Source organism: Calypte anna, chromosome 1 (assembly GCF_003957555.1).
Source record: "Calypte anna isolate BGI_N300 chromosome 1, bCalAnn1_v1.p, whole genome shotgun sequence".
In the NCBI taxonomy this organism is placed as follows: domain Eukaryota; kingdom Metazoa; phylum Chordata; class Aves; order Apodiformes; family Trochilidae; genus Calypte; species Calypte anna.
In genome coordinates this window covers 8,840,563-8,853,700 of record NC_044244.1, presented here as the reverse complement: position 1 = coordinate 8,853,700, position 13,138 = coordinate 8,840,563, and positions in this window count along the sequence as shown.

Below are 13,138 nucleotides of genomic sequence, written 5' to 3'. Positions count from 1 at the left end.
GTGGGAAGACATCATTGCTACGCCACTCTCCATCATCTTTGGTAAGTCATTGGGAACAGGAGAGGTGCCTGAGGACTGGAGGAAAGTAAATGTCGTTCCAGTCTTCAAGAAAGGCAAGAAAGAAGACCAGTGTAACTACAGACTGGTCAGCCTCACATCCATCCCTGGAATGCCAATTAAACAACTCATTCTTGATGCTGTCTCCAGGCACACCAAGGACAAGAGGCTTATCAGGAGCAGTCAACACAGCTTTACTAAGGGGAGGTCATATCTGACCAACCTGATAGCCTTATATGAGGATATAACCAGGTGGATGGATAATGGCAGAGCAGGAGACATAGTTTATCTTGATTTCAATGAGGCATTTGACACTGTCTCCCATAGCATCATTGGAGCTAAAGTGAAGAAGTGTGGCCTGGATGATCAGGTAGTGAGGTAGACCGGGAGCTGGTTGAAGGATAGAAGCCAGAGAGTTGTAGTCAGTGGGATGTAGTCCAGTTGGAAGTCTGTTTCTAGTGGAGTTCCTCAATAATTAGTACTGAGACCAGTACTATTCGATATATTTATTGATGACCTGGATGAGGGACTAGAGTGTAGTATCAGCAAGTTTGCTGATGACACAAAACTGGAAGGAGTGGTTGACACCCCGGAAGGCTGTGCTGCCATACAGAGGGACCCAGACAGAGTTGGCCAGAGAAAAATTTAACGATTTACAACAAAGGCAATTGTAAAGTCTTGCATCTGGGAAAGAACAACCCTAGGTATCAGTGGTGGTGGATGGAAGGATGACTATGAACCAACAATATGCTCTTGTGGCCAAGAAGGCCAATGGCATCCTGGGGTGCATTAGAAGGGGGTAGTTAGAAGGTCAAGAGAGGTTCTTCCCCACCTCTACTCTGCCCTGGTGAGGATGTATCTGGAATATTCTGTCCTGTTCTTTGCCCCTCAGTTCAAGAAAGACAGCGCAGAGCGACCAAGATGATTAAGGAATTGGAACATCTCCCTTATGAGGAAAGGCTGAGGGATATGCGTCTCTTCAGCTTGGAGAAGAAGAGAATGAGGGGTCACCTCATTAATGTTTAAAAATATGTAAGGGGAAAGTGCCTGGAGGACAGAGTTAAGCTTTTCTCAGGGGTGACTAGTAGTAGGACAAGAGGCAATGGTTATAAAATGGAGCTTAGGTGGTTCTGTATAAATGCTAGGAAGAATTTTTTCACTGTGAGTGTGACAGTGCACTGGAACAGGCTGCCCAGGGAGGTTGTGGAGTCTCCTTCCCTGAAGGCATTCAAAACCCACCTGGACACATTCCTGTGTGACCTGTTGTAGATGACCCTGCTCTGACAGGGCAGGTGGCCTGGATCTGTTGAGGTCCCTTCTGACTCCTAACTTTCTATGATTCTATGATTCAGAGAACTAAAGAATGGGACAATCCAAAATCTAGTTTAACACATGGGAAAAAAAAAATCTCAGATAATAAAACTCTCAGAAGAATATCAGAGTTCTCAAGCTTTTTTATTCAGTGTTTTCATTTCATTGCTTTTCAGGCCAAAAGGTTTGAATTCTCCAAACCAAAACATCCAGAACAAATTCCAGATCCAATCAGACTCTGTGTACAGCCATATTGTGTGGTTATAATGGAAGATTACTTTGCCTATATCACTGTCCATTTTTCTGTTGGTTTTTGTTTGTTGGTTGGTTTGGGGTTTTTTACAGCAAAGGAAAACATTAATTTTTTGTATTTGTTTTCCCCTTTTCCTCAGCAGGATGCTATAAAAAGAAAAGAGAAAATCATGCCCAAAATAATGAAAATCAAGAGAATCAATTACTTCAAAGTAATGAAAGTCTAGAAGACAGGTAAATAGGCCACTTATGCTATTAAATAGCTCTGATTCTCACTCAGTGATGGTATCTGTACATGGTACCTGTGAATTAAGCTACAAGTTCCTTTCTTCCTTAACCAGCCAGAGCTGAAGGGATATCAGGGTGGACACCTTCATCCAAAGCAGACTATATTCCAATAGATTTCAAATGGTGGGAGGAATATTATCTCCAATCCCCTCCTGCCAAACTTTATGTCAAATTGTCATTAAAATAGTGGGGAAAGCCACTACTAACCAAAGAATGTTGATTAAGCAGTTTTGTAGTTATTAATGGTATTATTACAGCTGCTGGTATTATGAAGGGAATTTGTTAGTGTTTTTTCAGGAAAAAAACATCTGCAGAAAATACCTATTTTGCAATCAACTAGAAAAGACTCTCAATAGGTGTTAAAAATGGCATGCTACCATTTGCAGCACCTAACTTTGTATCTTTAAAGCCAATAGAATGTAAGTGCCCCATTGCAAAACCAAAAATTAAATAGTTCAAAGAAACAAAAGGATTGATGGTGGATGCTCAAACTTTCTGTCTCTCTATATATAATTTTTTATGTATACTTGTTGAAATTTTTTTCCCCCGTGCCTTTCTGCCCTTACAAATGAACTGGCAAGTTGCATTATTGCAACTGAAGCTTAGAATATTGCTCCTTGCCTATGATCACATTCTACAAGAAGGTGTCTGATGTTATTCTACCTGATCGACAGTTTATGTTGAAAGAATGAGATTCAAAACCCATGGAAAAATCTACTTCTGTTGAATTTCAGGGATATCTTGACCATATCTCAAAAAAAAAACCCCAAAACCAACCAACCAAACAAACAAAAAAACAGTTTTTTTACAACAGCAAAAATGAGCTTCCTGCTTTTCCTTCTGTGCTCCTATATGAAGGAATCTGACCAAGTAACTCCACTGTTACTTATTCCATTCTATTAACACAACCTTGTATTTATCTTAATGAATCAGATTTTCTCACTCTTATGTTCAAAACTCTTAAATTTAGTCTCTTGCCTCAAGACATGCCTTAAAAAAACGCAGCTAATTCAATGACTATGAAGCAATGGAGAATGTTACACTTACTCTGATTTAAAATTTCTCAAATGTATTATTGCTTCCCAGTTGATCTCATGTCTCATGCATGACTGACCTCTGTATCCTCTATTCCATCAGATCTGAGAATGGAGCCCACTTACATGACCCTCACTTGGCACATTGACCTCCATTTAACAATTCATCATTACAGATTACTCTCCACATTTGGTTACTCTTGACAAGTATGCATTTGGTTTTCCCTAGACTCCTTTTGAGATTATAATTTGTAAATGTAGTAAATGCCTCAATAGATTTATATAATATTTGATGACACAGCAAAACTGTTACAGGAATTACCTTTTAAAAAGCATCATGTAGATGTAAATTTTGCACCATATAAGTCAAATGAAAAATCATGTTGCTGATAAAGGACCCCACAGTTGTACATAGCACAGTTGTATTTCAAAAGTAAGCTGTACATATAAATTTATATTTCTGAAGAACTAACATGACAGAGAAGCAAGACCCACATGCATGTTAATAATTTTGTCATGATAGGAATTTGCTTATTGCATTTAAAGTGTGATCTGCAGCCACCCTTGAAATGATAATGAAAAAACCCACTGAAATTACACTACACATGGTGACATTACACATGCTATGCAATACGTGAGAGGAAAGTGAGCAAGTGACACTGATTCCAGCATATTGCAACAGCAAATTATTAACTCCACCATAATAATAATGTTCTTTTAATGCATCTTTCAGGGGTGTAATTATAACTGGAATTACTAAACTGCCAGCTGAGACCTATTATTCCTTGTACTGTGTGCTATGCAACAGACACAATAAAAAAGAGCTACTTCATACTGTTACAAGGTCTGGATACATACCATCCTCTGCATGTCCATGTTTCTGTTTGCATTGGAAAGACACATGTGAAATGAAGAGCTGTAACTTCAACTAGTGCCAGGATCTGGAAACTGAGAGATCAAGGCTGCACCACAGAACACAGTTTGCACTGCTATAGAACAAAATTTTTCTTTTTTCATTTTTTTTTCTTTTCATAGCCCCATTTTTCATATGTTTTACAGAAACTAAGAAAGTTGTTAGCTTTCCTTCTCCCATCCCATAAATTGTATGGTAAGGTTCACTTTTCTAAGCTTGCAGAGAAATGCTGTACGATTAAACCCTAAATGTTTTCATATGTTTAAAAAAAAAAATTAAAAAAGCCCTACTCAAATCTATCAAATGATCTGGTTAGTCAGCCAAAAAGTCCAGCTGGGGTACCTGATTCTCCACTGTGTAAATGCTCCCAGTCCTCCTGAAGGTAATAGCAACTCTTATTTGTGCCAGCTGGGGATCTAGCCCAGGAGGCCATAAAGCAAACAGGGTAAAAAAATCCCATCAAACTAACCATAATACATATAATTTAGGCTACCTCCAAGAGCTCCTAAACTAATAAAATCTGAACTGAGAGCAAGGATGTAATTATTTCTACTTGTGTCATATTTAATTTTATCAGTGATATGACTAATTGGCCCCTTTTCTATCTGTTTTCATTGTTTTCAGGCTTGACCGGTTTTTTGCTTGTACACTTACCAGGGATTTGATGTCATTGCAGTTCTCTGGAGTTAACCTCTGCAGGAAAGAAACACCTCTAGATTTGCACCAAGACAGCTGAGAACAGAAGGGTGGTTTCATTGTTTGTTATTGACCTGTTCCTAAATTCCATGCAGCCACTGGAAAATGAAAATGCCACACTAAATTTTTACTTATTTTTAAGTATTCTCAAGTAAACCTTACTTATTTTCCTGTCCCCATAATTTTTTAATTCATTACCACAGTGAAATTGTAACAACAATTTCCTGAAAAGCAGGAAATTTCTTTTCTATACTAAGATTATATTACTTGCTTGAATTCACCATGTACTTTCCCCTTTTGCTACTTTATACGGTGCTTAAAATCCATACTGTACTTAAAAATTTACCCCACTGCTGGTTTGCATTCCAGCATTCTGACAATAATGAATTTATTTATAAATTTATTCAGCTTCCATGTTACAATTTAGATTCTAAATTGGTCACTAGATATTCATTGTGAATGGGAACTAAAAAGGATCTTACTATATTTGATTTCACCTAATATATATTATGCCAAAGAAACATAATATCCACTTATGAAACTAGCTTGAAGATGATTGAAATATTATGTTGTATTATATAATATGGGCAAAATACAGTTAATTAAAGCAAAAGGTTAGGACCAAAAGAAATATGAACTCATTGAGACCTAAGGGTTTATACACACAGGGAATGATTCTAATTTACGGGAGCTGATTTAAAATGTGAGTCACACGAAACCAAATCAAGCCACACCTCTCAAACGAGTATAACTGATAGGAGTACTGCTTTCATTATCTTGAAATAAAGAGGAAGGCTGCAATTAAAACCAAGCAAAGAAATATGACTTACTGAAATTAAATTACTTCCTTATTTTCTTATATTAGTTTAGCTACCATTACGTTTTGCCCATGCTTTCAGAAAATTTCAGAAAGTGAATAAAGAAATGTAGAATATGATTTTTACTATAATATTTTTGAGTTTAGCTCCAGATTTATCATGTGTATCATTAAAAACCTAATATTGGCATCTCAGAGTTGGAAATGTGTGCTACAGAGTCCTTATGTAGTTACGACTGGTCTTGCAGTGGAAAGAAATAGCTGTGTGTAGAGGGCAACAGTACCAGCTTAAAAAGGAATCATCCGGTGGATGCTCTTACCTTGCCCAAGTGAGTATACAGAGAACAGTATACTCAGGAATTAATCTGGAATCAGCATTTGTAAAAAGTCTTAAATTTGGGGACAATGCCATTACAAAAACAAATGGTTGGAACTGGAGTTAGAAAAATTAAAATCAGTAATTCAGAAATGGTAATTAATTCTTGTAATAATGTGGGGGGGGGTTTTGTCAAATGCCCTAACTCTCCTGTGATTACTGGACTTGAAATAGGAATGAGCTTGGAGGGAATGAAATTGTATATCGCTCAAGTTTGATTAAACACCAAGTTCTTCCCCTTCCTTCCAAAGAATTAAAAATCAACCTGTTCTGCACATCTTCTCAATCATAAACTCATACTGGTATCAGATGGGACCTCAACATGCATATTCTTTTGAGCCAGTGACAAATTCTATTCTTAAAGTGTTGGGTCTCTGTGTTATTTGAAGGATAAAGCCCATGTATATGTTATAGATGGTAAGACAGTACAGAATTGCCAAAAAAGACAGCAGATCTATAAAGATAGCAGGGAACTATTGTTCTCTGCCTGATCTTGGTTGCTATCATATCCCAGCACAAACCATGCTAAAGATAATATAAACCTGGCTCAAGAAACAGGTAACTGCAAGAGCTTCCATTCAGCCACATACTTTCCACATTCACCAGTTGTGAAACTCTTCAAAAGGAAAAAGTTGGGTTTTTTGTTTTTATGGGTTTTTTTGTTTATTTGTTTGATTCTTTGTTTTTCTAAAAAGCTGGAGCACCATTTTAGGAAGTAAGAAAAAAAAAAAGAAGGAAAAATCTTTCTTCTCTAAAATGGAAAATGCATAACTGTCTTAAAACCAAACTGTAGAAACATAGTTCACAGAAATCCATGCCTTTCCAGAATTTTTCTAGTTTCCCTTACAAAATCTGTCTGGAGGTTGGTCTTTCATGGGACTGAGTCAAAACCCAGCCTGAAATTCTTTGCTTATAAACCAGAAATATATTTAACAATGCTCTCTGCTTTTCTTTGCAGTTTTCAGGCTTTATGTAAAGAGATTGACATTAAAAAATTATTTTCTGAAATGTCTCAATACTGATCTCCTACTTTCTTCTACAATTCCAGTTAATTAAAGGTAAATTAAACCCAACCATGTCACCCAATTACATCCACATTGGCCGATTTATTACATGTGTCTAGGCTGACAGCATAAAGAATTGCTTTCAATAGAAGAAAAGCAAATTATTCTCTATTTAAACTGCTGGGACAGAATTTAATTCTTTAACACTTGATAAGCACTTAACAGAAGAGGACAAAATTACCTTAAAGAATCAAACCTTCTGTGTTTCAATTGACTTCAGTAACTTGAAGCTTTTTAATTAAGTACACCAGAGCAGTTTATTGCTTTAGCTGGTTTTCTGTACCTTTGAGTCTTCTAAAGTATAAACCCTTTTATGTGGTAATAACATTCCATATAGGTTTTCAAACAGTATAAAGGTATTGGTTTAGCCCATTTATGCTTAGCTCTCTACATCTGCTAAGTAATTGCTTTTTTCTTAAATGAAATATTAGAACACTAGAGCATGTACTTTGTATGTATAGACACTGTGTATAGTGTATAATAAAATCATTCATGCTGCAATAATTAAAGCTGTGTCAGCATTTTCATTACAAACTCTATTTTTTAATTCATCCATAAAAAATTGTCTTGGACTCTTTCCATCATATCTGAAGGCCAAAAAAATACATCCATAAAGAAGTTTACAAGTTTTGAACACTTGTTTTGCAGGTGTAGAACTTAAAAAACAATTCTGATTTACAAATGAAGTTTGTCAAGCAGCCACTGGCATTTAAAAACCCAAACAGATCTAAACCACTTGAGATTGTCAGGTTCATAAAACCTTGCTTTTGGTGAGATTGCATTAATTGCTGCAAATGGGTGTTGTCGTCCCTCATCAAATTTGTGATTGGTCATGAAAATACTGGTAAGTGCTAACAATATGTGAATTTGTAGCCTACAAGATCTTACATCTAGTAATGTGAAGAGTGATTGATGTATACTTTTATGAATGCAAGTATATATACATTTAACTCTTTGTAAAAGCACTAAATCAAAATCCCATGCTAAATTGAAGCACTTTGGAAGGCCATGTCAGTTTTGGCAAAATTTTCTTTCTGGAGACAACAGTAATCTGTTGTTTTCTGTTAGGTTTTTTTTGTTGTTGTTTGATTGGTTTTTTTCACAAACCAAATACATCATGAGCATCAGCTGTGTCTGCTTTCCCACAATACCCTGTTAGTGTGACTTAAACCTGGTGTGAAGGAAGCCATTGCAGTGATGAAAGAGTAGCTCACTTGTCATGTCGTTAAAGCTTTTTTCTCAGTCTGCTAAAATGGCTGCCAAGTAAGATCACTTGGATGGAATTTGTAACTGGACAAATGGATGAACTGGGGAACCACAATTAGTTACATGAAATATCCCTGCCACCCAGCACATAAACTTAACAGCTCATAGAAATTTGGCCTGTGTAGACATGGAAGCACTGATCCATGGACCATTGAGTTTGCTGGCATACTACATCTTTGGGGATGAGGAAGGAGTCCTGACAGAGCTGTTCTCTGCAGCACTGGCCATCTGCACAGCCTTCTCAAATCTCTACTTCATCAAAGGGAAATGCATGCCAGTTCAGGGTGTTTTTTCTCACCAGTAAGGTTGGAAGTATGATTATGAGTTAAGTGATTCATTCTGTGATAGGGTATGTTGGACTAAGAAGACTTTTTTTGGGTGATGTTTGAAGGTCTGCATAGGGCAGAGGTGGTATTTACTGATTTACTTGTCTGTAACTTTTGTGTCCTTGTAGAGACTCCTTTGACCTCTCTGAATCTTGAATAGGACAGTAGGCCAGGCTGTCTTTGGAAAAGGAATATATTTTGGCATACTAGTTCTTTAGGACTTTTACAAAACTTGATGTAAGAAATTCATTTTTTCCTCATAATGCCATCACATTGAAAAAAATCTACCTTTCTCTGGATGCACAAGATCTATGATTTGAAAACAACAGTACCACATATCAGTTCTTGAGATGGAACTGTCTATTTGCACTGTAAGAAAACCTACTGAGGGAGAAACCTTCCAGTAGAAAACACACTACTTTGTACCAGCCATGTTTCTTTCATTTTCTCCAATGTAAATTTTGAGGGTAACACTAATGCTATTACATAGGTATGACCCACATCTGTGATATGCACCATGAGAATTTGCTGTGCTGATACTTCAAAGATTGGTTTACATTCATGGAGCTTTTCAGGTCCAGCACAGCCTTCTGGAAATTTAACAAACACATTTTTGACCTCAGCCCTTTCTGTGTGCAGTATTGTTGGCCAATTTGTCCCAATTTTACAGGTTTTTAATTTCAAAGTTGACGGAGTAAGAAACTCGTAGCTGGTGTTTTCAAAATAAAAACTGAGGCCTGCTGTTAATTTTAAGGAAGCAAATGAGATAACACCTGAGTTGAATTTAAAAAAGTAAATCCAAAACAAGATTTGGAAGAAACCACAAAAAATCATATTGTTTAGTCTAGTTGAATCTTTTTCTCACTCTTAAATTTAAAGGAAAAAAAATTTACTCTGATTCATTATTTCCTTACCACTGTTTTCTGAGGTTTTACACCAGAGTATAAGCTACTGAATCAAACTTGTATTTACTGTGCATGGGATTTGTGCATATCATGGGGTTCATATATCTTTATCACCCTCTAAAGAATAGCAGTAAAAAAACCCCAGAAAGCCTTTCCCATTAATCATTTCAAGAGAACTCATATTTTTAGAACAAGGATAGAGGTATGGTCCTCTTAAAATGCACTCCTTTGCTGTTTGTTTTAATAACATTTGCACTCCAATGCCTCATAGGAAGAAGAAGGTAATACACAGCTTGGCTCTAGAAAAGCATGATTTTCAATTTTTGCCTTAGTTTTACTTCTTTTATTCCCAAATATTTGTATCTCCTGCCACCAGAATCCAAGCAGCTCACCTCTGTGGAAGATCAATGTACCATTCTTTATGAGAAAAAGCACTTGAAAAACTGGCACTGGAATATCAGAATGTTAAATCAAAACGACAGTTGTTGTTTCATACAAGTGCTTTATGTGACCAATTGTAGTTCCATATATTAAGAATAAAATTCTCAACAATCAAATCAACACCTAATCTTTAACCTAATCAACATCAAATCTTTACTGTCCTACTATGGACTTAAATAAGTGAAAACAAAAGCTTTTGCTTGTGTTTTTTTTTTCTTATTGTTTAAAACTCCCATTCTTATCTGTGTGAATGTGTAAGAAATTTTGAAAAAATACTTTTTTAATTCAAGTGATTCAGTTTTAATATAGACAGCAGCTAGAAATCTTTTGTATACAGATTCCTAAAATATTAGTTCATCTTTAAATCTGACCTACTTGGTATTAAACATTGTTTTAAAAGTATTTGTCAGACATACACCACCAAAACCTAATTATCAATGGGTATAACCTTTCTAGATCTAAGGCTTAGTTTCCATGGCAGTATCTAAAATGCCCTCTGAAGTAACAGCTCAAGCATCAAACCAACATTTCTACTTACTTAGCATAGGAAGAATGAAAACCAAATTATGTCCACTTCTGCCTAAACTCACAGAACTAGCCACGATTAGGAAAGTCAAATTCACAAATATGCAGCTTATTGGTATAAGAAATGTTGTTATTTTAATGCGAACACTAGAAATGCGTTTTAACAAGACTGGAAGTAACTTTGACTTAGTAGAACAAAGATCTGAACTAGCTTAGAATTTATGCCTAATATGAAAAGTAATAATACAGATTAAGAGAAAATTTCTTCAGTGATTGATAATGGAAAATATTTTGGATTTGTGGAATACACATGATTTGAGGTTTTCTTGTAAATCTAACTAATGTCCTGGTAATATTTTGATGCTCATCAGTAACACATTGTTATGCCTATAAACACTTTTTCTACATCTTTTTCAGCTTAAGACTCAAATCGTTAGCAGTCATGAGTAATAGCATCAAAGAAGATACTACAGGATTCATTTTGTCATACAATACCTTTACCTTCCACTACACTAGCAAATGAGACTAAAATTAAAACCTTCTGTACAAATGTTAGTTAAAGATAAAAAAGGCTTGCTTTATATTTGTGTCTTCAGTGAAGTTTTGTTAGTAAACAATGTGGTCAAATTAGGTCTTTTCAAAATTACTATTGGTGAATTAATAAAGTATTTATTACTACAGATTACTGGAGTGTTGGGCACTGTCTTTCCATTATAAATTTTAAGTATTTAAATTTAGCAGCCAATTTTCTCTTGGACTCTTGGTTGAACATGGAACTAACTAGCTAAAAATCTCAAAAAATCTGTGCCAAAACTAAACCTCCCAGAGTTGTATTAATGCATTTAAACAAAAAGCCTACTGAACACAAAATTAGATCTGAACATTTAAGTGAATAATTTGTGGATTCATATGTGGGTATTTTTATAAATCCTAATCTTTACTATTTTTTATACCAAATTAATTGTAATAGTAGATGGTAACTGACATATTGCTGTGAAGTATACTGTCAGCACTGACTAGTATCAGAGATAAACATTGTTGCTCAACATATTGCTACTTGCTCTTTTTTCATTAAGGCTAATGACAATCTAGTTTAGGCAGATGCTGTTAAACTCATGAGTTGTAGCTAAGGTCAGGAGAAGGCCCTTTAATACGGAAATGCCATATTTTTTATGTTCATATTATTTTAGGCACTGAAGCCAAGAGAAGAGGTCTTGAAGGATCAGAAGTTCAATTTCAAAGCAGGAACAAATCATAGGACAATCATCTCTTGTGAGTTTTTAAGTGTCTGAGTTCAGGTGTGTGAGTCGATTAGGCAGTGAAAGAGATAAGAGAAGTTTAAATGGTTAAATTGCACACACTCAAAACTCCCAGTTACAATGAATGAATGGAAAGAAAGTTTATTACATGATGCTTAGTTAAAATCTTTTAAAATTTTATTATTGCAAAAAATGCAATACAAAATAGTAGATTATACTGTAACATAAGCAAATATATAGTGTTTGAATTTTTTAAACATACATTAAAACCCAATAGTTACACAGTATCCACAGTCAAAAAACATGACTTTTTTTAGTTTTCTTGAAATTCTAGCAACTTCTGGGACAAAGTTTTCCAGGTTTTCTATGTAAATAGAAACTTATCAGTTGATAACACCATCAACATTTTTTGTTCCTATCCCTAAATGCCTACTGGGAAATGAGTTGCATTGAAACCAAAGGATAAAGTATCACACTAAATCTGTTAGATTGGAAAAAAAATTGAGAAATTTGTTTTTATTGGAATAATGGCAGAGTACATGATGTGAGTATGATGCGGAGAATGTGGCCCATAACTTGATCACCTCACTTGTATTTGGTTGTACCTTAATCTTGTAGCTATACTGAAATATTCAAGACCCTCTTTACATGGTATAATTACATATGAATTATTGCAAAGTTGTATTCAAGATAGGTGCATTATGCAGTTAGCATAATAGCAGGAATTTCTTGTTAATTTGTGCTTATACTTTGCAGCTCTGAAAGAAAAACGCTGCTGATTATGGCTTTTAAAGTCTAAAAGCTATTTTCCACTGGGTTAAATTTAAGAGAGGGAAAATGCCTATTAGTATTTATTCCTTATGCTATTTATTAGTGATCCAGTTCTTTGAAGATTACTTTCTATTAATCACACTCTGACCTTGCCATTAAGGGCCAGTTGCTGGAGCCAGAGAGTAACTGCACTGCTCAAGTATATGGACTGAACTATTTCAGTGTTCTGCACTAAGGGAGGCACAATGAAATTAGATTCTCTCCCTGTAGGGGGTAGACGTTGACCGTTGTCTGATGCCAGCAGCTACAGGTCTAAATATTTCTTCTGAGAACATTGTTTTACCCTCCCAAACTTCCAACTTCACCCCTTCTGAAATTCCATATTTAGAGGCTTAATGTGAACAATGTTTTTCATCAGCAGAATTAGACTAATGGCTATCATTCACAAAGTATAACATAGCAGCCTAAAGCCATGGCTAATTAAAAGGACTATATATATTTGTCTGTCCAAGAGCAAAGAAAATAACTCTTCTGCAGAAGAGAAAACTACTGAAAGCATTTTATAGGCATAACTGTGCAGACTCATTTGTTCCACTTGCAGTGTTGACAACAGCCACCAACCTGGGTAATAGCTCAGAATAAATTAAGCCTAAAGTGAGAAGTGTCATTTCATTGGATCCTACAGGAAATAAATTCAGACATACTGCTGGTATGTATTCTTACACTGTGTCATCGTCTACCTATTTAGATGCCGGCAGATCCTTTTTGTACTGCGTGTGTTTATTCCTAAGATAGACCATTTTGTATATGCAATGGGCACATTCTTTTACATTGGCT